This window comes from Coenobita brevimanus, chromosome 103, assembly GCF_032717465.1.
Source record: "Coenobita brevimanus isolate Jiangsu-jjx chromosome 103, ASM3271746v2, whole genome shotgun sequence".
Taxonomy (NCBI): domain Eukaryota; kingdom Metazoa; phylum Arthropoda; class Malacostraca; order Decapoda; family Coenobitidae; genus Coenobita; species Coenobita brevimanus.
Genome location: NC_137056.1, coordinates 40,511,720 through 40,539,219, shown reverse-complemented (window position 1 = coordinate 40,539,219; position 27,500 = coordinate 40,511,720). Strand labels below are relative to the sequence as shown.

Genomic DNA, 27,500 nt, shown 5'->3' with positions numbered 1-27,500 from the left:
AGTATGTTTGTATATGAGTGTGTATGAGCAAACGTATACTATGAGGGCACGGTAGGCTACTGTATGTGTCTGTATGTGTGAATGTTTGTGCCTAAGCATGTGTGATGGATGAGTGTGTATGTGAGTTTTATGTGTATGATTGTGAGGGCTTGAGAGTATGTGTAGCATAATGTGAGAGTGCGTGTAAATTATGTGTAGTTTAGTGTATTGGTGTTTGTATATATGTATGCACTTACAGATGAATGTTGAGTGTGCCTGCCAAGGAGATGTGTATTGTGTATATGTGTATAGATAACGATCATTACACATACTGTCTATAGCCTACACACATATATGACATGTGGAGGTGTATGGTGTGCAGGAGGGGAGCAGGCTGTGAAGTGTATGCCCAGAGTCGGACATAAAAAAAACATACATACATACATAAATACATACATGCATACGTACATACATACACGTTTAATGATATGCGTGATCAGTGAGTGCAATAGGAAAAACGAAGTGACAAATGAGTGAATGTAGTGGAGACGCCGAGCGCTTAGATAGACCCACCCTTGTATGGAAGCAAAACACAGGCATTTATATTTCCAAGCGCTAGTTCTCCAGGTGCTATGCCCATTTCACTTTAACATGGCTTAAAATTAACGTCTCTCCACCCAGAATGCCGAGTTGTAACAATTTAATAACACTAGAATGGGATGTTAAGTCATGAAGAAGTGCTGTGAAAAGGATGTAGAGCCGTAGAATTTTCTCTTATTTTCTGCCACTGAACTACGTGAAATGAGCAGCAAAAGGACGAAAATCTGGGCCACGTTAGAGTAAAAAGAGTATAGTCGTACATTAATGAAGTGCCACTGAAGTACGTGAAATAAGCAGCAAGTGTACGAAAATTGTCACTGAACTACGTGACATAAGGAGCACAAGGACATAAATCTGGGCCACGTTAGTGTAAAAAGAGTATAGTTGTACATTCATGCAGTGTTCACGGCTTCATAATGGGTAGCCAGTGTGCAGATAAGCAGGCCAGTGTGACGGTATTAAGTATGTGATTAGTGTGACGGTGGGTGTAGCTGAGGCAGACAACACAGCATTAATTAGACTACCCTCCCCACCCGTACACACTCACCCCGTCCCTCCCTTCACATCCTCACCCCTCCCCACCCTTTACCCCTCCCTCTCTTCACATCCTCATCCCTCCCCACTCACACCCTCCTTCCGCACACTCGTCACTCCCACCAATGCCCCCACACCCATTCTCTCCCCACCCCTTACCGCTTTCCCCCACTCCTTCCCCTTCATCCCCACCTCCCCGTTAACGTGTCCAGTGTACCATTGGTTTGGGGAAATATTTAGTACACTTTTTTTTTTTCCACGTATTCAACTCGACCTGTAATAGGCTAGGCATTTCATTCCCTGAGGTCTAGTAGTTACCGGTATTCCAGATGCAACAGGTGGCACTTCTCATCATCGCATATCACCGCTTGGACTCTAATACCGGACTGTCTATCCTGTAACATGTCTGGGTTATCTCATTCGCCGGTGTGTTGGTTAATATAGCCGGAGTATACTTTGGTCAGGTAGAGGAGTGAAGACCGTAGCGAAATCCGGACCTGAAGCTGGTCTGGACATTTCCTGTTGGGTCGTAAGAGAGTGCCAGGGCATAAAGATACCTTGGCAAAACAGGGAGGCTTCAGCACTGGCTGTGGGGATTACAGCAGGAAGGAGGGTATACTGTAGGTGTGTGTCAGGTGATTACGTCGGCATATAGTCTTAGCTCAACATACAGTATACTCTCCGGGTCACAAGACAATATCCCTCACTACCTCTGCACAGGAATGATAAGAAAACGAATAAGATAAAGGGAAAAAATTACTCTTTGTTTGTGGAAGGAAAGCAGGATAAATAAGAAGGGCAGGAGGTGAAAAATGTAACTATTTTTAATGAAAGAGAAATCAGAAGGGTAATATGAGGCGACGAAGAAAATGTTCAGCCCGTCAGAAGAGAAAATAATAAGAGCTGAAGGATACAAGGAAGAAAAAAAATACGCGTCTGGTAAGCAGTAGGAAAAGAAGTGAGAGAATGAACAATAAATTTTACACTGTCTTATGGAGAAAAAAATATAGAAAGAACGAAAAAGGGACAGAGATAGACTGAATGAAGAAAAGAGCACAGATATAGAACACGTACAAAAGAGCCTTACAGATAAAGGTACAGAAGAAAAATGAACACAGAAAATAAGACAAGGCTCTCTCACCAGTCCAGAGCCGAGTTGCCAGTTTCTCTCTCCCATTTGCATACACCATAGGCTTTGTTTTGTTTGTTTGTTTGTTTTTTGTCTCCAGGGTATACTACCAAAAGTATGTCGTAGCTACTCAGATGTTTGAAAGGAAATGTGTGTGTGTGTGTGTGTGTGTGTGTGTGTGTGTGTGTGTGTGTGTGTGTGTGTGTGTGTGTGTGTGTGTGTGTGAGAGAGAGAGAGAGAGAGAGAGAGAGAGAGAGAGAACGTGACAGCTACCACGACTGACCCACAATGGAGATAACGAGGTGGTGGAGATGGATGGAATTGGTGGTGGTGATGGTGGTGGTGGTGCAGGTGGTGGTGGTGGTGGTGGTGGTAGAGGTGATAGTGGTTGTAGTGGTGATGGCAGTGGTATATGTGGTGATGGAAGGTGGTGGTGGTGGTAGTGATAATGTTTAATTTGGGTTGGTGATGTGGTGATAATAATGATAATAATGGTGATAGGGGAGCAGACGATGATGGTTATGGAAAGGGTGGAGATGATGATGCAAGTGGTAGTCGTGGTGATGATGGTGATGACTGTGGTGGTGACAGTAGCAGTGATGATGGGAATGGGAACTGTGATGACTAGTGGTGATGGTGGTAGAAGTGGTGATAGTGGTGGTGGTCATAGTGGTGGCTTTGGTTATAACATCACTAACATCATCATCCCACCCAGTTTCACAGCTTACGTAAATGCAGCAAACAAGGAAAGAAAAGAGGCATACGGGAGAGCCGCTGTAAATTATCAATCTTTCGGATCTCGTATGATAAAATTCACACACGTCCCTTCATAACACCTGTAGAGTAGAGTTTTGAACAGACTAAGCGAACAACAGAGTCCCTTTAAAAACACTTACTGGATAGAGACGTTGATGACTCTACCAGATTGAAAGTGGAATGGAGTCTTTACCTTGTTCGTCACCCCGCAAAAATTCATCCCATCATCTTGCATAGTTCAGTATCTCTTTTCTTTATATTCTTTTTCTTTTTGTCTTCTGTACTTTCTTTTTCATACATATTCTTATTTAATTATAGGCAAATTCTAAGTCAGTTTTCCTTTTATGCATCTTCTTTTTCACCCAATCGATCATCCAGTCATTTGTCTTTGTGTGTCACGCCTCCTTCCTTCTTCTTTCCCCGTCATTACAAACCAGTACCTTCTTCACCTTGCTTGTGATCATCCACCCTACGGCTACACCCTCAAATACACACCTACACCCTCAAGTACACTCCTACACCCTGATTAATGGACTGTCTTGCTCCACATCCTTCACGTGTATTGCTGTGTCTTAGCCTGGCTCCTCCAAGCACTCCAGACAAGCAATACTTCTCAGGTCACTTTTAAAACAATACTTGGAGATTAATTAAAAAGCATACAGGTACGGTACATAAATTATTAGTATTTATAATAAGGATATATAACAGAGCCGTTTGTTTGAGTGAGAGGGCTTATTGGTTGGTAAACGAAAGAACTCTCTCTCTCTCTCTTTCTCTCTCTCTCTCTCTCTCTCTCTCTCTCTCTCTCTCTCTCTCTCTCTCTTCCTGGTTGTGTTGCAACGTCATCTTCGACCTTGAGGCTGGTTGTGTGTGTGTGTGTGTGTGTGTGTGTGTGTGTGTGTGTGTGTGTGTGTGTGTGTGTGTGTGTGTGTGTGTGTGTGTGTGTGTGCTTATAAATATCTGGACGTATTGATGTAATATTCGTAATTTATGCAATATTTGTACTTGTGTGTGTTTGCCTGCGTGAGTGTGGGTGTGTAAAGGTGTGTATGTTTATTTGCCCAATTATCTTCACGTGTGAGTATAAGTGTGTGCATACGTGCATGTCCGCATGTGTGTCCGTGTATGTGTGTGTGTACGTGTGTTTGTGCCCCTGACGTCTCGCAGTCTGGAGGTGCGGGTCTGGTGTGTGTATGGTGGGGTGGGGTGGGGTGGGGTGGGGTTGAGGGTGGGGTGGGGTGGGGATGTGGGGGGAAGGATTATGCAGAAGGGGTTGGGGAAGGTGTAGGAGTGTGAAGGAAGAGGAGAGTAGTGGAATGAGGATGGAGTAAGGAAGGGAGTAGAAGGAGAAGGAAGCAAATGAAATGGAATGGAGTAGAAGAAAAGAAATAGGAGGCGAAGGAAGTGACTGCGGGTGGGCAAAGGGGAAGAGGAGAGTGAAGTATGGGGGACAGGAAGGAAAGGGAAGGAAATAAAAGAGGTAGGAAGTGGCAGAGACGGAGAGAAGGCATGGAGGGAAAAGTCAGTGGAAGAAAAGAGAACGAGAGAAAAAAAAAGATAAAGTGAGAAAAGTGGTGAAGGATGAAGGTAGGCGAGGAGAGAAATGGAGGCAGTGACAAGGTGAAGTTGGTGCCTGAGAGAGAGAGAGAGAGAGAGAGAGAGGAGGGGAGGGAAGGAAAAGCAAACTTGGAATAGGAGGGGGAGACAGAATGAGTCAGAGAGAGGGAGTGGGTGAGGCAGAGGTGAGGATAGGGCTTGATTAGTTGAAGGGTGAGGCAGAATTAGGGCAGTGGCAAAGGAATGTGGGAGACAGAATGAATAAGAGTAAAATAAGTGCTTGGATGAAAAGGTAAGCCAGGTGGTAAAAATGATGCAGGTGCTGACGTGAGGCGGATGCAGAGATAAAATAATCAGGGCTGAAGCAGGTGAGGCAGGTGCATAGGTGAGAGACGTGCAGGGGTAGTGGAGATGCAGGGGTTAGCCAGATGCAAAGGTGGAACAGGTCCAGGGGTTGATTAGGTGCATGGGTGAAGCAGGTGCAAGGGCTAGGTGGCGAGGAAGGCAGAGAAAGGAAGGAAGAAGGCAAGAACAGGGATGAGAAAAATTAAAACAGAATAAGGAAAGAGTGAGACTGGTGTGAGGTGAGGACTAATTAAGATCCAGATGTTAGGCGGATGGTGGGCGAGGCAAAGTGAGGCAGGTACAAGGGTGAGGCACAGGGAGGCAGTGAGTATGACAGTGTGAGCAAGCGCAGGTGTGAGGCAGATGCAGAAGTGAGGCAGGGAATAAGGAAGAGACGAGGTGGGTGTTGGGGTGGAGGGGGTGTTGGGGGTGGGGTGGGTGGTGGGGTGAGGCAGGAGTCAAGGAGAACGCCTGCCTGCCTCCCGTTCAATCACTTCTCAATGGCGTCTTATTCTGACTCACCAGGGGAGGGGAGGGGGGGAAGGGTGTTGGTGTGAAGGAGAGGGTGTGAGGGAGAGGGTGTAGGTGTAAGAAAGATGGAGTGGGTGTGAATGTGAAGGACAGAATATGTGCTGGATGTGTGTGAGGGAGAGAGGATGTGAAAGGGAGAGAAGACGATGCGAGGGAAGGGGTGTGAAGGAGGGAAAGATGAGTTCTGAAGAAATAAAGGAGACAGAGAGTATTGTTATATTCAGTATATCACACACACACACACACACACACACACACACACACACACACACACACACACACACACACACACACACACACACCTTGACCTTTGACCCTGACTGTTGTTGGTGGCCGTTCAAGTGACCTCAGACACGAACCACCCCAGTTACATCACACACACACACACACACACACACACACACACACACACACACACACACACACACACACACACACACACACACACACACACACACACACACACACACACACACACACACACACACACACACACACTAATTGTACTACCATGTCCATAACCCAATATTTAACTCATTATTTTTTTCGTCAAACTACATTAAGCCACCTTCCTGTACCTCAAAAAATATATCTTTGGAAATAAAATAAAATATATTTTTCGATGCACTTGATCAATCTTGTGCCCAGGTTACATACTTTCAACCCATAATATTGTTTTACTTAAGCAAGACAAGCCAGCCACTAAGCAAGCAAGCAAGCCCAGAAACAAATAGACTGATAAGTATACTTGTTTCATCTTAACTTGGCCCAGATTTCCGTCCCATTGCCACTTACATCACGTAGCTCAGTGGCAGAAACATACGGTAATGATCGGCTACATCCTCTCCGTAACACTTCTTCGTGACTATCATCGTATTTTAGGGTTACTCTGTTCAAGCACTCAACATGGAGAGGTGGTAATTTTCGGCCAGTTAAAGTAAAAAATGATATATGTGTCCCTTGGGATGTGGTGGGGAGGGGAAGGGGTGGGGGAGGGAAAGGTGGAGATGAGGGGAAGAGGAGGGGTAGGAAAGTGGGGGTGAGGGGAAGATGTGGGGGAGGGGAAGGTGGAGATGAGGGGAAGAGGTGGGGGAGGAAAGTGGGGGTGAGGGGAAGATGTGGGGGAGGGGAAGGTGGAGATGAGGGGAAGAGGAGGGGTAGGAAAGTGGGGGTGAGGGGAAGATGTGGGGGAGGGGAAAGTGGGAATAAGGGGAGGGGGTGGGGGAGGGGAAAGTGGGGAGGAGAGGAAAGTGAGAGGGAGTGGAGATAAAATTTTGGCGACCTGGGAAAGTTAATGAGGGACTGAATAAGAGAGAAGGATGGGAAAAAGGGACGAGAAACAGGAAGAATGTACGGTAATGAGGAAGATCAAAGGGAGTGACATGGAGGCGGAAAAAGGAAGGAGAAAAGAACCTGATAATGAGAGAGAGAGAGAGAGAGAGAGAGAGAGAGAGAGAGAGAGAGAGAGCGAGAGAGAGAGAGAGAGAGAGGAGGGAAGAGGTCACCAAAGTTTTCTTCCTGTCTCTGCCTCAATCCACCTAATCTACCTCCCTCGATCCTACCCATTAGTCACGAGCCTCTTCCTCCTACTTCTTCTCCCGTCTCTTCCTCCTCCTCTTCTCTCCGTGGATGGTGGTCAGATGGTTAGAGACGTGGTCTGCTGTGAATTCGGTCTCAGGTTGGGACGATGAATAGGTCTGTGTTGGTGATTTAAGTATCGTTAAAATTGACTTTACTAATTTCACACCAGACTCACCGGCATGTCATTAAAACACACACACACACACACACACACACACACACACACACACACACACACACACACACACACACACACACACACACACACACACACACACACACACCTCTAATATCATCACATCAGTCCTGAATGAGACAACCCTAGCATATAATATACAGTACGGGCGGTAGGTATTGGCGCCGTAATAGTGACATGTGAAGGTGCATGTCAAGTAGAAGGACTGGTGGGCTTCTGGGAACAGGATATTAAGTTTGCGCCTAGAAGTGAACATTAAAAAAAAAAAAATTGTCTCCCCCTGCTTTGCGTCTCCCCTCTGCCTACCTCCCCTTGTTGCTCGTCCCCCTCCCCCATCCCCCTCATGGATGTCCTTGCTACCTGTCCCCCTCCCTTTCCCCCTCCCCTTGCCTTGTCCTGGGCAGGTAACGGAAAGGGATAGTGTGTTCCAGGACTCCTTCTCTTCTTTCTCTCTTTTATAATTCACTTCTCTTCTTCTCTTCTTCATGCCTTTCCTCTGTGCGTCTGTCTATCCTCCTTGTTTCTCTTCTTCTTCTCCTGCTCTTTCTCATCACTCATTCCTCCCCTCGCTTCAATTATGCTATCATTGTCTCACCTGTCTTATTAACCATTCCCCTTGCCTAGCTGCTCCCTTCTCGTCCTCCACTTCCATATTTCATTCATCCCTTGTCCATCTTCCTTCATCTCTCATATCCCCTTCTGAGCCTCTTTCATTCTCTCTCTCTCGCTTTTCTTCCTCCTATTCCTTTCTCACCTCTTCTAACCACCTCTCAACTTTTGGCATTTGCCCTTTATAAATATGTATCATGGACATATAAAAGTGTACACTGGTAATGGGTAGCTATTGATTGGGGCTAGAAAGTATGAGTGCATACTTATTTCTGGTGCAGGTTAGGGATACAACTAGCCAATACACACTGCAGTATGTATTCAGTGTTATTTTGATTTATTTATAGAGTACACGAAAATATAAATGTTTTTTCTACAGTCTGTTGCATATAATAACCATGAAACTATATTATTTTGTAGTGTTTGGCATTTTTTTCTTTCTTTTGGCAATGGTGGTGGTGGATATGGTGCGAGAAACTTGGTCCTTTCTCCGACACTGAAAGACCGAATGGGAGATGGTCTGTAACTCGGATGTTGTTCTTTCGTGTTTATGTCCAGAATCATGTCGGAGAGGTGCCCAAGATCTGCCAATTCATGTCGTAAAGGAAGACAGGGTTACCATTGTGATGATGATGATGATGAGAAGGAGGAGGAGGAGGAAGAGGATGGTGATGATGATGGTGATGATGATGATGATGATGATGATGATGAGGAGGAGGAGGAGGAGGAGGATGGTGATAATAATGATGATGATGATGATGTTAGGCGGTTCTCCCTTTTGTTGTCAGTTTCGGCTGGTGGGTGGGAATTGTCTTTTGTTTTACCATCCTTTTCTTTGCTGTTTTAAAATGATTGATATGGTCGAATGTTTTTAATAAGCAGCATGGAAAGAACGTACAAATTCGTGCTGTTTGAATTCCTTTGTATTCTACCTTTTTCCACCTCCTCCGTGGTCTTGTCTCCCTGCCTGCCTGCCTGCCTGCCTGCCTGCCTGCCTGCCTCCGTCTCAGTGCAGGAGGGAGTGGGTGGTGTGTCGCGTCTCACCCTAATGGACACACCCACACAGCCGTTGCTTGGGTGGGCGGACAGGCACACCAGCACCGGGGTGGGGGGGCAGGGGGAGGCAAGAACGGAGGGGAGACGGAAGGAGTGGAGAAACTGATGGATAAAGGCTAATAATAAGACAAGGATAGATAGACGAATAACAGTATAAACGAATCGGTGAATGTTGGGAAGAAGGGATTGGTGATATAAGGATGGTTGATTGAATGACGGAAAAGGAGAGGAGAGGAATGGATAGATGTACGGATAGATGAATTGATGGGGTAGGATAACTGAAAAAAGGAAGAGATGGGAGATTGAATGAATGAAGAGACAGGAGAGATGACTGAAGGAAGAGACGAGTGAAATAAAAGGAAAGAAGAAGGGAAGTGAGTGAAATGATAATTGGGTGGACAAATGAAGGAGGAAAAGCGAATACGTGGAATATAAACTGAAATTCTGAGAGAGAGAGAGAGAGAGAGAGAGAGAGAGAGGAGGAGGAGGAGGAGGAGAAGGAGGACTAGTTTACATGGGGGTGAATGGACTGACTGACGTGTGGATGTTATCTGGTTTCTCATATTTCACTCACACGGACACACTGTATATCCATGGGCAGCTGTGTGTGTGTGTGTGTGTGTGTGTGTGTGTGAGAGAGAGAGAGAGAGAGAGAGAGAGAGAGAGAAAATGTAAAGCAAAGTATGTACTCCTCATTCTCTCTGTCCTCTCTTCCTCTACCACGGGGCGGGGTGAGGGGGAGGGAGGGGGGGGTCTTCAGGGTCTTTGTATGAAGGGGTTACGGTTAGATGATTTAGGCTACTTTACCCCCTCAGTCTCTAATGTGATAATATTTCTTGTATTATCAGTTAATAAATGTGGTGGCGAGGGCCAGTGGTGATATGATATGTATTAATAGTTCACCTTTGTAATGCACTAATTGGCTGAGGTGTTTCATTTCCCATGCTTAGGGTAACTTGATTCCTCTTTTATCTTGTGCAGTTTCAAACAGACCGTTACACTTTTCAATATTTTGCTGGCGGTAGTGAGCTCATTTAGTTAATATATTACTAATTCACTTCATATGGCTATTTAATTTCCTTTATCTGCTACAGTAACCTTCTATTGTCTCTAATTCTGCCTTGTTCTCTCCCCCAGGGCCACTGGTGGGAGGGCCCCGACGTGGAAAACACCAGGGTCGTGTACCCCTTCCGCACAGACGAGGCTGGCCACGTCATCTCCCCTGACGTGTCCTCCACCTCCCCACGTGACAGTTTTCCCTCTAGACGCGTCCCTAGAGAAGCTAGCAATGGCACGCTGAGCAATCAGAGCACACAGGACAATCAGGAAAAGCTCTATATCGTCATCAACAATGCCGATGAGGAGTTATTCTTATCTCTGACTCAGAATACGAGGTTAGTAACTCCCTATACGGTGATTGAGTGGGTGCTGGAAGATGGCAGGAGGATCTACAAACGTCCGGCACAAGGCTGCTTCTACACCGGCCGTCTGCAGTCGAGGGAAGGCAGTCTGGTGGCCGTGAGTAACTGCGATGGACTGACTGGCTACATCCAGACTTCCAATAACAGTTACTTTATACAGCCACTTAAGAGACCTGATGGGGATACCAGACCAGATGAGTCAGGACCGCAGCCACATCTCATATACACAGTCCAGGCCGTCACCAGTCGCCTCAATTTGTCCCTCCAGCAGGACCAGGAGTTCCAGAGCCCAACAGACCAGATCCAGACCGCCACAGAAGAAATCCAGACCTTCGCAGAACAAGAACAGAGTTATCAGACGGGTAGAAGTACAAGACCATCACAAACCGAGTATCTAGAAACCTGGAGTAACCGAGAGGAACGCTGGCCATCTGATTTCACGGAATTCCAGGAAGTCAGACCTGGGGTATTCCAGCGCCATCCAGGGTTCCAGGTAAACAGAAGACGCCAGCAGGAGCCTGAGTTCCGGCGGCATCAGATTCCAGTGAGGGAGGAGAGGGAGGGGGAGGAAGAGGTTACTGTGGCGGAACATGACGAATTATTCAAGAGGCGGAGGAGGAAGAGCACCGCCAGCGTATTCCAGCCGGTTGAGGAAGGTGTTGATGATGATGATGAGGGTGATGATGATGATGATGATGATGATGATGATGATGATGATGACTTACTGGAGTATCTGGAGTTAAGGAAGACCCACTGGCGAAGGAGGAGGAGGTCAGAGGCTCACCCAAAATTCCGAGGCTGGCAAGGGCTTCCCAAGTTCGCCCGAAATTATGGAACTACGAAGTCGACTGAGAGACGCGGCAGATCCACAGGTCGAGGCGTCTTCCCAAAATTCGACATTGAGAGAACGAAGAGGGAAGAGGAGAGGGAGCAAGCTGCTGGAAGACTATCACTGGAGGAAGAGCGACTGGAAAGTGATAGGAGGAGGGACCTGGAACTCGCGGATGCTGGAAGTGGAATGGAAGATGCTGTGGCGTCAACCAGGGTGGAAGATGAAATTGATACTCGTGTACATATTGAAGAGAGAGAGGGAAGAAAGAAGAGGAAGGGGAGGAAGAATAGGTGTAGGAGGAGACACAGAGAAGAAGGAAACATGAACTTAAGTGAAAATGAAGGCGAGGAGAGTGACTGTGAGGATGGAGGACGAAGGAGACTAAGCAAGGAAGAGCGAGCGAGGAGGAGAGAGGAAAGGAGAAATCGCAGGAGACAGGAGAGGGAGCAGAGGAGACTGGAGCGTGAGAGAAGGAAGCAGGAGAAGAGGAGGAGGAGGAAAGAAGAGAGACGGAAGGGGAGAGAATGTAAGGTAACTGACGAAAATGGCAATGATGACCTGTTGCAAGAAAATAAGTGTGACCCCTCCCCTGACCCCAGCGAAGAGGAGGAGAGGGAGAGGAGGAGGAAGGAGAGAAGGAGCAAGAGGAGGGAGCAGCGGAGGAAGAAGCAGAAGAGGAAGAAGAAGAAAAAGGAGAGGAAGAACAGGAGGATGAATAACGTGCAGGCCGAGGAAACTGTTTCATCTGAGACCCCAAAAGGTGAGGCTGAAAACTAATGAATATACAGGTAGGCAGATAAGCACCTGGTAAATAGGTATGCAGATCGTTAGTTGGATGAATGGATAAGTAGATAGATAGATAGACAAAGTGTATACGGAGATTATCAAATATTTTTAGTAAATGAATGGATAGATTAAAAAGGATAGATAGATGAATGGATGGAGAAAGAGAACAGAGCTCCAGGAAAGTAGATGAATCCAAACCGTAAAGGTGAGTACGTAAAATTGGGATATAATTAAGGTGCACTTTTAAGAGACCGAGTAATAAATAATGGAATTGTGTAAAGAAGCAGGTAACCGTGAATGGAGAAAATCAGAATATAAATAAAGGTATGAATAAAGGGAATATACTCGTAGGTGCATGAATAAAGACGGAGATGAATAATAAATGTGAATAATATGTAGAGTGTAGATAATTACTGATACAAAGGCCTTGATGAATGTTTTTTTTTTTTATAGAGCAATACACTTTGAGCAGAGAAGGTATTGTATATAAAATCCAAGAAATTATGGAGAGAAAGGAAGAAAGAATAAAGTAATACAGTATATGAAAAAAGTGTGTGTGTGTGTGTGTGTGTGTGTGTGTGTGTGTGTGTGTGTGTGTGTGTGTGTGTGTGTGTGTGTGTGTGTGTGTGTGTCTTGAGTCACACCTCATACTGCCTCACACCCTATACTCGTACCTGACATCCTCATACTGCCTCACACCCTATCCTGTACCTCACACCTCATACTGCCTCAAACCCTGCACTTATACCCTCAGAGCTCATACTTTTCCTCACCCTTACGTCACATCCCACCCTCACCTCTCACACCCCATCCTCACCACTCACACCCCACTCTCACCACTCATCTCGCCCTCACCTCACATTCTCACCTGTCACCTCACACCCCACCCTCCCACACCTCTCACCCCACGCTCACCTCGCACACTCTTATCTTCACCTCTCACATCCTCACCTGTCGCACCTCATACACCCCACGTCGCCGGTATAAATATTCTCTTGTTATTTAATCCGTAGCTGCGTCTCTGCTTTTAATACTGAATATTTTGCAGCGAAATATTATTACCAGAAAATATTGTTAACGAGAAATGAATGAATAAGATTTGTTGAATTTGGCCTGTGGAGCGGTTGGCGTCAAGCTTTATTTCTGTTTCTCTATCTGTCTGTCAATCTTATTTATTTGTTTATCTGTGTCTCTGTATGTCTGTCGGTCTATCTATATTTATCTGTCTGTCTGTCATACCGTCTACCTAACTTTCTGTCTATCTGTCTATCTATCTATCAATTTATCTATCCGTCTATATTTATTTCTTTATCTATATGTGTCTGTTTGTCGATCGGTCTGTCACTGTTTGTATTTGTCTGTCATACTGTCTACATATCTATCTGTCAGTCCATCTATCTATCTATCTATCTATCTATCAGGCTATCTATCACATGAACAGGTACGGGCATAACACATGGTATAAATCTCAATGTCCCTACTCACCAAGTGGAGTATTAACGAAGGATTAAAGTCTGCTCGCTTCACCTGCACGTTCATCCTCGTACAGGTGTTAAAAGGTATATGCTTATTGGACTGTTTTTGCTCAGGTTATTTTGAGACCTGCGAGGCTGTTATAATTTCCAAGTGACAGCTGAATTTGCACTCGTCCTTTCATGGATATATAGTTCAGGTATTAAAGGTGGATGTGTTTGTGTTCATGTATTTGCTGTATTATACCATTTCTGTGAGTTACGTGGTGTTATATCTCCACATATTTCCACACTTCAATATTGCGGTTGTCGAAGTAGGTAACACTCTTCACAGGATTGATAATACATGAACAATTATTTATTTTTGTGTTAGAAATTTATGCTGGGTTTGTGTTCTGTGCATCTTCATCATGGTGGTGGCCAAGTGGTAAGGACTGAACTGATGAATGACAGGACGCGAGTTCGATCCGGCTGGGTCAGGAAAGTGCTTTGGGATTAGTTTTCGTCTTAACTGAGCTAACACACACACACACACACACACACACACACACACACACACACACACACACACACACACACACACACACACACACACACACACACACACACACACATAAACAAGGGTATATGTATGCAAATAAATCACACGGGAAGCACATGGCTCACAAAGGCGGTAAAGAAACTCGAATTTTTCCAGCTCATTTGTGAAGATGTGAACACAAGAAAGCTCCTTAGGAAATTTATTCATTTTTTATTTCCCTTGTTGGTACATTTGAGTTGGGGGCGCTCACCATCCACTCACTCGATGTAGTGCTACTTTTATTTGATTCTACATTAACATACCACACATTTTACTGTAACCCAGGGAAATATTTACTTCCTGAGGTTGCTATGACGCCCTTTGGTACTCTTATTTAAGGCATTTCAAGAAAATGTGGTTCAGAGGAGCATAAATCCGAGGGAGATGAGTGTTTATTACCCACATGATTCCACTCAGGGTAGAGCAACTGGTCACTCTTACATTAAATGGCCGGAGCAACAACCCCTACACTCCTGGTGGTGCAAATGGATGGATGGATAGATAGATAGCTGGATGGATGGATGGTTGTGGATGGATAGATAGATAGCTGGATGGATGGATGGATAGATGGATGGATGGATGGATAAAGTGATGAATGGATGGATAGTGAGATAGTTGGATAGATGGAAGGATAGATAGATGGATGAATGTGCCAGTTCATAGAGTAAATAGAGAGAGCAGTACACACAAATATTCACTGTAAGAACATACCATACATTTTACAGTGTGTGTGTGTGTGTGTGTGTGTGTGTGTGTGTGTGTGATGGAGTTGAGACCTACTGGTTATTACTACACATACGTACACACGGCATTATAAACACAAACACCACCGCCCAAACATAGTTATACAGAGTTGCGTGACTATATACAGGTATAACTCTCTCTCTCTCTCTCTCTCTCTCTCTCTCTCTCTCTCTCTCTCTCTCTCTCTCTCTCTCTCTCTCTCTCTCTCTCTCTCTCTCTCTCTCTCTCTCTCTCTCTCTCTCTCTCTCTCTCTCTCTCTCTCATGCACTGGAGGAAGGGATGGTTTACTGCAACACACAGGTAAAGATACAAGAATCTGTAAATAATGAGTTGAAGTTATCAGACAAATCACATGTTTTCGTCACTTCATCAACTGGTTATGTGTGTGTGTGTGTGTGTGTGTGTGTGTGTGTGTGTGTGTGTGTGTGTGTGTGTGTGCGTGTGTGTGTGTGTTCCATAATATATAACTCTTTTTTTTGTCAGTATAGATTTTTGTATCATAATAACACCTTTTATTTTCTATTCCTTTTCTTACTAACACTTAATTCTTTTCCGTGCACAGTTGAGAGCCGTGATCCCTTTGAAGGCCAGGACTGGGACGGGTACTCACCTGACCTCTGGACTGGACAGGTGGCACCAGGTAAGCGTGAATGATGATATTACCTTTAATTAGGGAGGTAGATCAGTATTTGCTGGAGGTTACTGTTATTTTGACTGAGGAAGGAGATCAGTATTTCTATCAGTCTATCTATCTATCTATCTGTCTGTCTATCTGTCCGTCTATTTATCTGTCTGATTGTCTGTCTGTCTATCCATCTTTAGTATTTACAGTAGGATAATACTGATAATGATGGTTAACCCTTTCGTTGTCTTATGTTGGCCCCCCCCCCAAAAAAAAAAAAAAAATCTCTTGCACAAAACTAATCAAGTAAATATAGAGGATAATAAAATTGAAGGCTTCTTTTTATATAACTAGCGTGAATACTTTACTTGTACATAAATAAATGAATAAATAAATAAATGTCATATAGCACTTGATGTTTGTAAAGAGTGTCGCGTCTTTCTCATAATTGGGATCATTAAACCCACTCTGCAAACAACCTCACTGGCAGTTTAATTAAGGGACTAGTGGCTGTTTTATTGCCTTTATCAACATCATCAGGGTTCTGGAGTTGACCACAGTGTTAATTATTATCTTATCAATTATTATCGGTTTTTATCTTATCAGTTGCCTTAGCACCACTATCATGATGTACCTGTTGACTGGCTTGTTTACCCCTGCAGCATCGTCAGGGCTACAGGAGGTGACCACGGTGCCCCCCCTGGCCGCCCCTGACCCCCAGAAGTGGCTTGAGCTGGTGGTGGCCGTGGATCATACCCTTATACACTTCCACGGCCAAGATCAGGTCGAGAAATATGTCTTCACTCTCTTCAATATCGTGAGTATTTATGACCCCTGGATCTTCAAATGTATCTTATTTATTTTTATTATAGCAAGTGTTTTTTCAATGTTATGCCTTATTTTGATGTGGCCAAGGTCAAATTTCACCCTACAATTAATGGCAGTTGGTACACTCTTTGGGATTGTTAGTAGTAAATGGTATTGCAGTCCCACCACCACTGTCAGAAAAAACAAAAATTGTTCAAATGGATCGTACTGCAGGTATTGTTGCCAGGTTATTGATTATCGAATATTGCAGAGAAATCAGAAACCGAAGAACTTAGTAAAAATAATGGAGTCTGTTGTTGTTTGAGAATGAATTAGTACCACTGGACACCGATGTAAATTATTCCCAGAAGGTAGATAGTGTTTGTCTGTCAGAACAAATTTGATATGGCATTGTTTTTACATTGTATAGATTTTGCGTATCAACAAAGAAAATATCAGTGATGAGGTTGTTACATCGCGCAACATAAATAGAGGTACTTTAATCTATCTATCTATCTACTGCCAGATGCCTCAATCCTGTAAGGGGTGGCCACAAACAGTTCGCCTCCATTTCTCCCTGTCCAACACCATTTCACTGCCCTGCCCCCAGCTTACACCCCCCTCTCTCATATACCTCTCCACTCCATCCCTCCATCTCATCCTCGGCCTCACTCTCCCTCTCCCCCCTCCACCTCACATGCACTCTCCTCGTTAGTCTCTCGCTGCAGTATATCAGTGACATGATATGACCTGCTACGATATGAAACTGATTCCAACTATCTAGCATACCAGTAAGGTGATCAATTATTCTTTATGGTAAATGTCTTTGGTTAACAAGGCAACAAAGATCAATTACTCTCTGATACAGTATTTAAGTTAATTGATGTGAGGCAATTACTGTGGTGATTGCATTTTGTATTTTTGTATTTGCTGGGAATTACAGGGTGGTTCGTACGTAGCACTGCACTAGAATTTCACTTGACGGTATCATGTGTTGTGGGGACAGCTGCTCAGTCTGCCGGTTTGGGTTTCAGTGTGGGAGTAGGAATTTAGCTCAGTCTGCTCATTTGAGTTTGGGTGTGGGAGAGGGAGTAAGAATTGAGCTCAGTCTGCTGGTTTGGGTTTGGCAGTGGGAGAAGGAATTGAGCTCAGTCTGCTGGTTTGGGTTTGGGTGTGGAAGTTAGAATTGTGTGTGTGTGTGTGTGTGTGTGTGTGTGTGTGACGTTTTACAGGCCATCCAGTCAAATCGGTCATTCCATTTACTTGGTTAGCCGTCAGCCAATATGTATGTGAATAGGGTATGTCTATCTATCTGCACTATTTATCTATCTATCCACCAGGCTCCCTCTCTCTCCCTACATATTGCCAATAGAATTTCTTTGAAGTCGAAATTTTTTGGTGTGTTTGATCGCCCTTTCTATCAATATATACTGTATACATTTTTTTCAATTTTTCTAAGTCTTCATTTCTCTTTGTAAGGCTTTTTTTTTATTTATTTTTGACGATGAAATATAGGCCAGGATTTGTGACATGCTGGTAGTGGTTGACTCGTGTTTTTTTATTTATTTATATATTTTTACTCAGTTGTGTTTGAGTTTGGTTTTTGTGATAACTCTTCAGATTACACTTAGGAACGTGAGGAGTTGGTGTGGAATTAATTTTTGACGGGCAGTGTGGATACTTAATGTGGATACTTAATTTGTAATGTGGACACTCAATTTCGGTAATGTGGGTACTTAATTTAGGTAATGTGGCTACTTATACACCCTCAGGCAATCCTTTTCCAGACCAGTTTCATTTTTCTGTTCCCTGTAGAAACCCTGAAAGCACCAGTCACCTTTTTTCCCTGAAGTTCTTTTCTTTTCACTTTCTCTTCACACGTCCTTACCTTGCCTGTCATTGCACGTACATACCTATAATTTCTCATCAGGTAAAGTCACCTTACCTTAATCAGGATGTTGCACCTTATTTGTCTTCCTCTATAGCCATCATCTTACCATTTCATAATATTCATCATCAAGATCCTATTTCCAACGACTGTAGATGGAGTGGATATGATCAAGAAATGTAAAAAGATAACCAGAAGCATATTAAAGTATTGTCAGTGATACTAAACTTAACTACACCTCCCTACACTCACCTCCACCTTTGCAATTGTCTGCACACCTCACAGTAGGTAACCTTCCCCACTACACTACTCTGCAACACTTCACCCGGTCAACATCGCTCTCACAACACGTCTACGCAACAAAATAATAATAATAATAATGATAATAGTAGTAGTAGTAGCAGTAGTGGTAGTAGTAGTAGTAGTAGTAGTAATAAAGTGACAGGAGGAGTATTGTTGGTCATGTGTGTTTCTTGGCTTCTTTGTCTAGTAATTGTTTGTGTGTATTGATGTTTGTCGGTAAATATGAAAATCTCTCTCTCTCTCTCTCTCTCTCTCTCTCTCTCTCTCTCTCTCTCTCTCTCTCTCTCTCTCTCTCTCTCTCTCTCTCTCTCTCTCTCACCCATAATGCACAGAAACAGCCCATGAACAAGAGCAGATGTTCTCTGTGTGTGTGCACTTCTGCTGTCCTAAGTACGTCAGTGTGTGTGTGTGTGTGTGTGTGTGTGTGTGTGTGTGTGTGTGTGTGTGCTGTTGAAGCCATGATTGTATAAACTAACGACAGAGATAACAGACACAGTATTTGATAATGAGGAAAGTAACTGATGGAGACGGAAAATGAGTAGAGGAATAACGATGAAGAGGATGGGAGGTAAGAAGAAATGATTGTGGAAGCAGGAAATGAAAGTAGAAGGAAATGAAGATGGGGGGGATAAAACAGAGGAGGGAATGACAGAACACGAAAGAGAGGAGAGAAGTTACTGAAGATATTTGCATTCTGTCTGTTGGGCCATACTAAGTCGCTCTTGTTTGGTGTTAAGACTGCATTACTGAGATAAGGATTGAGGGAGCAATGAAGAGGGAAAGAGAGGTAGTGATGAGCCAGGAGACAAGGAGAGAGATAGGGAGGAAAAGAGAGAGATAACATGAGATACTGATAAACCAGGAAATTCGTAGGAGAAAGATAAGGAGGGAAAGAGAGGAAATAACATGAGATAAAGAGTGATAAGGAGAAAAAGAGAGGAGATAACATGATACACTGATGAACCATGAAATTTAGAGAGGAGAGAGATAAGGAAAAGAGGAGATAGCACTGAGAGAGAATGAAATGAGAGAGAAATGCTGACAGTGAGTGAACATTGCATGCAGTGGGATGAAGAATGAAGGCAGGCAATTAGCAGGGGAGAGAGAGAGAGAGAGAGAGAGAGAGAGAGAGAGACCTTATCAAGCTTGTTAGTGGCATCTTAAAACTAACCAAGACACATCGTTAGGATCATGGACTGTGCCCTGTAGATCAGCGTGTTTGCTGATACTAGTGTGAGTCAAATGGTTACAGCAGAAGAGATATGTAATTCTGTTTCCAAAATCCAGGGGGATGCATTAGAATGGTTTTAATAGGGTGTCATTGCGTGTACTAAACTGTATTTTTTTTCTTACTGAGGAAGGTCGAAATTCCTTGATCTTTTCCCCCAATATCAGTTCACATCAAGACATAGACTGAGTTCGTAGCAGGTTCCAGTATGCTATTTTGCTTCCTTACATTATATTCTGTTGCAAAAATAATTCTCTCTCTCTCTCTCTCTCTCTCTCTCTCTCTCTCTCTCTCTCTCTCTCTCTCTCTCTCTCTCTCTCTGTAGAAGGAAAGGCACACAACTAAATGAGCTTAATTTTTGTCTGTAATTAAGATAAGTTGATGATTACCATGTCCAACCACTTGACAGGTAATGACGTCATAGTTGTACACATGACTGGTAGTGATGTCAAAGGTGTACACATGTATGGGAAAGATGTCAAAGGTGTACACATGTATGGGAAGGATGTCAGAGGTGTACACATGACTGGTAGTGGTGTCAAAGGCGTACACATGACTTGTAGTGATGTCAGAGGTGTACACATGACTGGTAGTGATGTCAGAGGTGTACACATGACTGGTAGATATGTTAGGTGTACATGTGAGTGGTAATTTCAGGTGTACGGATGACAGGTAATAATATCAGGTGTACACATGACTTTATGACGTCAGAGATGTACACATAAGTAGCAGTGACGTCAAAGGTGTATACGCTAGTGGAAATAATATCAAAGTTGGACACATCTCTGGTCCTGACATCAGAATATCATATGTCGATCAATTAGTTCACTCTCTCGTTGGCTTACACTCCCATGGTAATTTAATCAACGTTCAATTGTCCAGTAATGAAGGTGTTATTATCAGCGTTATGTGACTCCAGCATAGGAGTGTGGTGGTGGCAGCATGGGAGTGTGGTGGTGACAGTATGGGAGTGTGGTGGTGACAGTATGAGAGTGTGGTGGTGACAGTATGGGAGTGTGGTTGTGGCAGCATGGGAGTGTGGTGGTGGCAGCATGGGAGTGTGGTGGTGACAGCATGGGAGTGTGGTGGTGGCAGCATGGGAGTGTGGTGGTAACAGTATGGGATTATGGTGGTGGTAGTATGGGAGTGTGGTGGTAACAGTATGGGAGTGTGGTGGTGACAGTATGGGAGTGTGATGGTGGCAGCAAGGGAGTGTGGTGGAGGCAGCATGGGAGTGTGGTGGTAATAAATAAAGTAGATTTAAGTCTGATTTTAGGAAAGAAATTGTGTTTAGAAGCTTCTTCCAACATAACTTATACGACCCAAAAGAATCAAATGTATGGTATCAGAGGGTTATATCAGGGTACGGTGGAGGGAGGAGAATGGAGGGAGAGAACAGGGGAGGAAACAGGGAGAGAAGAAAAGAGAGAGGGATAAATAAAGGGAAGAAAGAAGGAAGGGGAGAGGGAGGGAGGGAGGGCAAGAATATATTGGAAAAACAAAAGAAGGAGAGAAGTAAGAAACGTGAAGGAAGGACGATTGGGAAAAAAAGGAGAGAAATTCAAGGATGATGAAAGAAAGAAAAGCAGGAAGAAAGATGGAGGAAGAAAAGGAGACATAGAAATAAGATTGCAGAAGGAGAGAAGAGGCAAAGAAAGAGGAGGAGGAGAAAAATGATTATGAAGGAGAATCAGGAGGCTAAGGAGAGATGAAGAAAGGAAAGGATAATTGTAGAAGAGAGGTTTAGGAGGGTGGAGGAAGGAACACAAGAGAGGAAGGAAACAGGGATAGAAAGAGGAGTAAGGAAGTAGGAGAAAGGCACACGAGAGAGAGAGAGAGAGAGAGAGAGAGAGAGAGAGAGAGTAGGCTCCGGGAGATAGAGTATATTAATCCAAGCTTTGATAGAAACAGCTTAACACTTATCATGGCAGTTCATCCTAGTTCATACCAACAAATCTTCACACACACACACACACACACACACACACACACACACACACACACACACACACACACACACACACACACACACACACACACACACACACACACACACACACACCGCTGCTCTTTCTCCCGCCATCGCCAGGGACAGCATGACCAGATACGCATTAACATCCCCTTTGTACGCGCAACTTCCGAGAATTAGATGATGGGCCAGATGTACGCGATATGCAAAAATAAAATAAAAAAAAATTGGGATGGCGTAATTGGATTGTGAAGCCTGGCAATTCTATCATTTTTTTTTTTTTTTCGAACGCTAATTGACGTGTGGAAGTGGAGGAGGAAAAAGAAAAGCTGATTGTGGAAAAAAAAAGTGGAAGGAGGGTTTTATTATGTGGGTATTCTCTCTCTCTCTCTCTCTCTCTCTCTCTCTCTCTCTCTCTCTCTCTCTCTCTCTCTCTCACTCACTCAAGCGTTCGTTATCCCCAGATTATGTTCAAAATCGCCGAGAATTCTGTTTTCAAGACAGCAGAACCTGGAGAGAGAGAGAGAGCGGCCTGATGATACATAATGCCAGAGTAATTCCCTGTGACGTCACGGCGACCACTTTTTTTTTTTTCTGACGAGATATTGCCAAAATTTTCAAAGCTAACTTTTTTCATTTTTTATTCCATTTTTTTTAAATCACAATCAAAACAGGTGGTTGGAATTTACTATATATATCCTTCTGAGTATAATTATTTCTAGATGTTTTTCGTAGTACTGGGAAGGGATCATACCTGTCTTAAGGAACACCTGAGGCTAATTAGTAAGGTGAGATAATAGAGCCTTCGTGAACTCAGGTAGAGAGAGAGAGAGAGAGAGAAAGGGGGTAGGGGGTCACGTAGCCGTCCCTTTCATTGTTTTTTATCGCAGGTGTTATTTTGTCAGTCCCACTCTAGCTCTGTTCTTTGTTTGGCTTTTGTGCTTTGTGGACTGGGGGAGCGTCTCTCTCTCTCTCTCTCTCTCTCTCTCTCTCTTATACCTTTTCATCCTGCTTCTAGTCTTCCATTTTTCCTCCAGCATCCCTTCTTTATAGCTCCTCCTCCTCCTCCTCCTCCTGCCATTTCCCATTCCTTCCCTCACCTCATCCATTTATTCTTCCACTCTTCCAATTTCCTGTAACAAGGTGCGCTTCCCCCCCCCCTCTCTCTCTCTCTCTCTCTCTCTCTCTCTCTCTGTAAGAGCAGTAACTCTCTGTAACTGCCACCACAATGGCAGGTAACACACACACACACACACACACACACACACACACACACACACACACACACACACACACACCGCCTTCCCGCTTGAGTTGCCATATTCGCCTGTGTACGTGTTTATTGTTGCTCCCCTTATGGCAGTGTATGTCTGTGCGTAGGAATGATCGTGTGTGTGTGTGTGTGTGTGTGTGTGTGTGTGTGTGTGTGTGTGTGTGTGTGTGTGTGTGTGTGTGTGTGTGTGTGTGTGTGTGTGTGTGTGTGTGTGTTAGGGCAGGTTAATTGGTAGACAGGAAGGTAGATTAGCAGGTATATAATATAGAATAATTAACTATGGAGGTAACACTGTACTTTGGTTGGTCCGTAAGAAGAAAGTAGAAAGCTTGTAGGTAGGTAGGTAAGTAGGTAGGTAGGTAGAGTAGGATAAGGAAGTGTGAAGGTAAGTATTGCAGTGAGGGTGGTACAAGATAGGAAGTAGGAGTCTTGCAGTTAGGTAGGTAGGTAGGTAGGTAGGTTGGAAGGTGGGTAGGTAGGTAGGTGGGTAGGCAGACAGGTAGGTAGGCAAATGTCAGGCAGTTGAGGTGAGGGGTTACGCCATATCCACAATAAATGGTAGGTCGTGGTGAAGAGAATGGTTGTAGCGGTGGTAGTGTGTTTGGTAGTGATGGTAGTGTGTTGTGGTAGTGTTGATGTTTTGCTGTGGTGGTAGTGTGTGGTGATAGAGATGGTAGTGTGTTGTGGTAATAGTATGATGTGGTGGTAGTAGTGATAGTGTGTTGTGGTAGTGGTGGTGGTAATGTGTTGTGGTAGTGATGGTAGTGCGTTGTGGTAGCGGAGGTTGTGTTGTTGTAGTGATGGTTATTATTATTATTATTATTATTATTATTATTATTATTGTTGTTGTTGTTGTTGTTGTTATTATTATTATTATTTTTTAAATATTATTATTATTATTATTATTACTGTTACTTTTATTATTGTTGTGGTGGTGGTGGTGGTGTGTGGTAGCGGTTGTGGTGGTGGTTGTGGTTGTGTCAGAAGTGATGGTGGTGGTTATGTTTGTCAGAATTGTGGATTCAGAATGACTTTACCAGAATTTAGAAGTAAATATTACCAAGAAATATGATGAGAGGCCAAATTAGTCATTTATATCAATGTCTATCTATGTATTTCCGTCTACCTATGTGTGTGTGTGTGTGTGTGTGTGTGTGTGTGTGTGTGTGTGTGTGTGTGTGTGTGAGAGAGAGAGAGAGAGAGAGAGAGCCTTGTTTATGTCCCGGTGTAGACAAACAAACAAGAACACAAGTCAGTGCATTTAGATAAGCAAGTGTGGATTATTTCTGCCTCAGAGTTCAAAGGCAAAGTCACGAATATCAACAAAGACTGTGTGTGTGTGTGTGTGTGTGTGTGTGTGTGTGTGTGTGTGTGTGTGTGTGTGTGTGTGTGTGTGTGTGTGTGTGTGTGTGTGTGTGTGTGTGTGTGTGTGTGTGTGTGTGCTTGAGTAAGTGGGAGAGCGTGTATTTTTATCTTAGTGCGTGAGTGAATTCAGTTTATCAGTATGAGAGAGAGAGAGAGAGAGAGATCATATTAACATACTGATAGTCTCTCTCTCTCTCTCTCTCTCTCTCTCTCTCTCTCTCTCTCTCACACACACACACACACACACACACACACACACACACACACACACACACGAAGCCTTCTGGTCTCCTTCCCACCCACCCACCCACCCACACAAGCACCTACACCCTCATTCACACCAGTACACACATCCACACCAACCCATCGACACCCATACCCAAACACCCTCACTTGCAGCCCCACCCATACCAGCACCCACACCCATACACTCACATCTACACCCACACACACCAGTACCCACACCCACACACTAACACCCTAAGTCACAATAGCATACATACTCACACCAGCACCCTCACCCTTCCGTCAGCATCCATACCCACACCCAAATCTACCTTACACAAGCACATCCACACACCAAAATCCACACCTAGACCCACACCCACACTCCACCCTGCCCCACTCCTCCCCACCCACACTGTCATCCATTTTCACATCCACCCTCTCTCACACCAGTTCCCACACTACCCCAGTACCCACACTAACAGCAACTAAAGCCTTTACCACATCCACCATCCCACATACTGACTCGTTCCAGCCCAACCCAACCCACCCACACCCACACACACTACCACCATAACCACTCATCCTTACTCTCAAAACCACGACACCCCAAACACATCCCATCCACACACAGTCACACATATACTTATCCTAAAACACACACACACACACACACACACACACACACACACACACACACACACAACACTATTACCACATTCACCACAACCACACCAACCCACCCGCACTCCACTTTGCTCTTACCACATCCACCACAATCAAACTCTACCCACCCACACACCACTCCATAACCGCCACACCCACCACATAATCACACACCACCCACTCCACAACCACCACCACAACCACACCCACACCGCCACATCAACACATAAGCACATCTTTCCATCCACACTCATAAGTATCATAACCACACCAACCCCACCCACAAATGACTCTACTTTTACCACACCCACACCCACACCCACATCACTCTAGCTACACACTATAATCACCTCCCATTACAGACGATACAGAATGAGATCTAGTATGCATAATGGCGGGTTACATAGACACTAACTATGTACTTCTAGACTAATGGCGTGCCCGATAGCGCGTGAAATTAGTGAGGTTTTTGCATCTAAGCTTAATCTAGTTTTTATTATATATTTTTAAAGCGTGTTAATTTGAACTTGTATAGCCTCTCTCTCTCTCTCTCTCTCTCTCTCTCTCTCTCTCTCTCTCTCTCTCTCTCTCTCTCTCTCAGGACTTGTTCATTTTCACACTTAAACTTGGAAATGAGACTCCCAAGGCCCGTATCTTGAGAAACATTATGCACATTTTTTAAAAACCTTTCAAATGAGGAAGAAAAATGGCAGATATTTCATGTTAAGCCAAGATATCAAAGAATTTATCATAAAACTATTCTCTTTTCTACAGCTCATGGTATAGTTTTTTTTTTTTTTGTTTTTTTTTTTTTTGCCGAAGGAAATGTGTTAAAATTTGGTGTGTATACAGCCAGACCCACCCAAAGTTTTGCCTATTTTAAGTTTTTACAGCTTAAAGTTTCGAGAGTCGGATCAATATAAAGCCACTGTGTTAGGTCAAGCTGGAGATAGTGAGGCCATTTTCAGTGCAATTCCCAGGCATAATTGGCCTTTCCGCCTTCAGTTCCCCCTGGTATATTCGTCTGGCTGATAGAAACTTACCGTGAATGCCTCAGTTCTTTGGGATATAAGACACTATCAAAAATTTATAGGGCAGTTAAAGTGCAAGAAGTATTTTATTTTTTGGTTAAACTTGTTCCAAATTTCATCCTTTTGCAGATTAATTCACATAGCTTCGTTGGCAGAAAAAGTCAGTGCTATAGGTTTACATCCATTCCTTAGCACTTCTTGAAAAGCATTGTTTTCTAGGGCTAGTCTATTGCTAAAAAGCGCTAAAGATGGAGAGATGGCAATTTTAGGCCAAGTTAAAGTAGTATAGCGTTTGTATTGCATCGGTTTTATCTCGCTGATTGATTAACTCGTGTCCTGATCTGTTCCTTAATTTTCTTGTTTGTTTATAATGTTTAAATATTGACGGGTGGCTGTGTTTATAATGTTTAGTGTTTACGGGTGACTGTGTTTAGACCAGTCATTTATTTTCTATACCTTTTCTCTTGGTTTTCCGATTCAGTTTCTAAGCGTTAAATTTTACGGTATAATAATTCTCAGCAGTTATTTTGATTTTAATTCTCGGCAGTTATTGTGATTCTAATTCTCAGCAGTTAATGTGATTCTAATTCTCAGCAGTTAATGTGATTCTAATTCTCAACATTTTTTTGGGGGGTAAGCGGTTTACAGGCACCTTTTTCTGCGTAATACCCGTGAAGAGAGAACATCAGTCGACTGTAAAAAATGCATCTCTCTCTCTCTCTCTCTGTCTCTCTCTCTCTCTCTCTCTCTCTCTCTCTCCATTTTTAGCTTTTTTTTTTTCCTTTTATCTTCCATTCCTGGGTTTTATATACAATCGCTGACCATAACCATCAACTTACAGGTCTTTTTCCAAGCCTCGTCCTACCCTTGTCATCACCCACGTTGATTCTAATTTTGGCAATACCCCCTAAGCACGCACAACGCTCACCTGACTTCCTGTACTTCACATCTTTCACGAATATCATTTTCATATCCTCCCCATCATATGTAACTCGGATATACTCTTTAGCCATAGCAGTTCTCTCACTCTCACTCTTTGATGTTTGATACCCACCCTTTTATATATTTTGTACCCCGGCAGTAATATTATCAACACTTTGCATATTACAGCCTTTGTACTCAGTAATTTTCTCTCATGGCCTTCACAGCATCATTCACAGTATTTCCTTGGACTACTTAACTCCTCACTTCCTGTACACGTTTATCTTCCGTCTTATTCTTAATCTTTGGTCTCCTCCTTCTCCTCCTCCTCCTTTTTATATTACTTCATCTACAGTAGATACTTAAGCTTCAGTCATCACCAATCCCACTTATCACCAGCACACCATGCTGTCATCTTCTCTCAGCAACCACAGTTTCACATCTAACTGAAACTCTCACCTGTTACTGCCCACAAACATCCACAAAACTGAAAC

At 43.8% G+C, this 27,500-nt stretch overlaps 1 protein-coding gene across 1 annotated transcript in view; it reads left to right on the top strand.

The window, feature by feature from the left end:
• The window catches only part of LOC145415536 (A disintegrin and metalloproteinase with thrombospondin motifs 2-like), a 208,499-nt gene that overhangs the window by 110,254 nt on the left and 70,745 nt on the right, over positions 1-27,500 (top strand). The window contains exons 2-3 of the mRNA XM_080284761.1: positions 15,271-15,348; positions 15,993-16,147. The gene's annotated coding sequence lies outside the window, so the exon portion shown is untranslated. The remainder of the gene's footprint in view (positions 1-15,270; positions 15,349-15,992; positions 16,148-27,500) is intronic.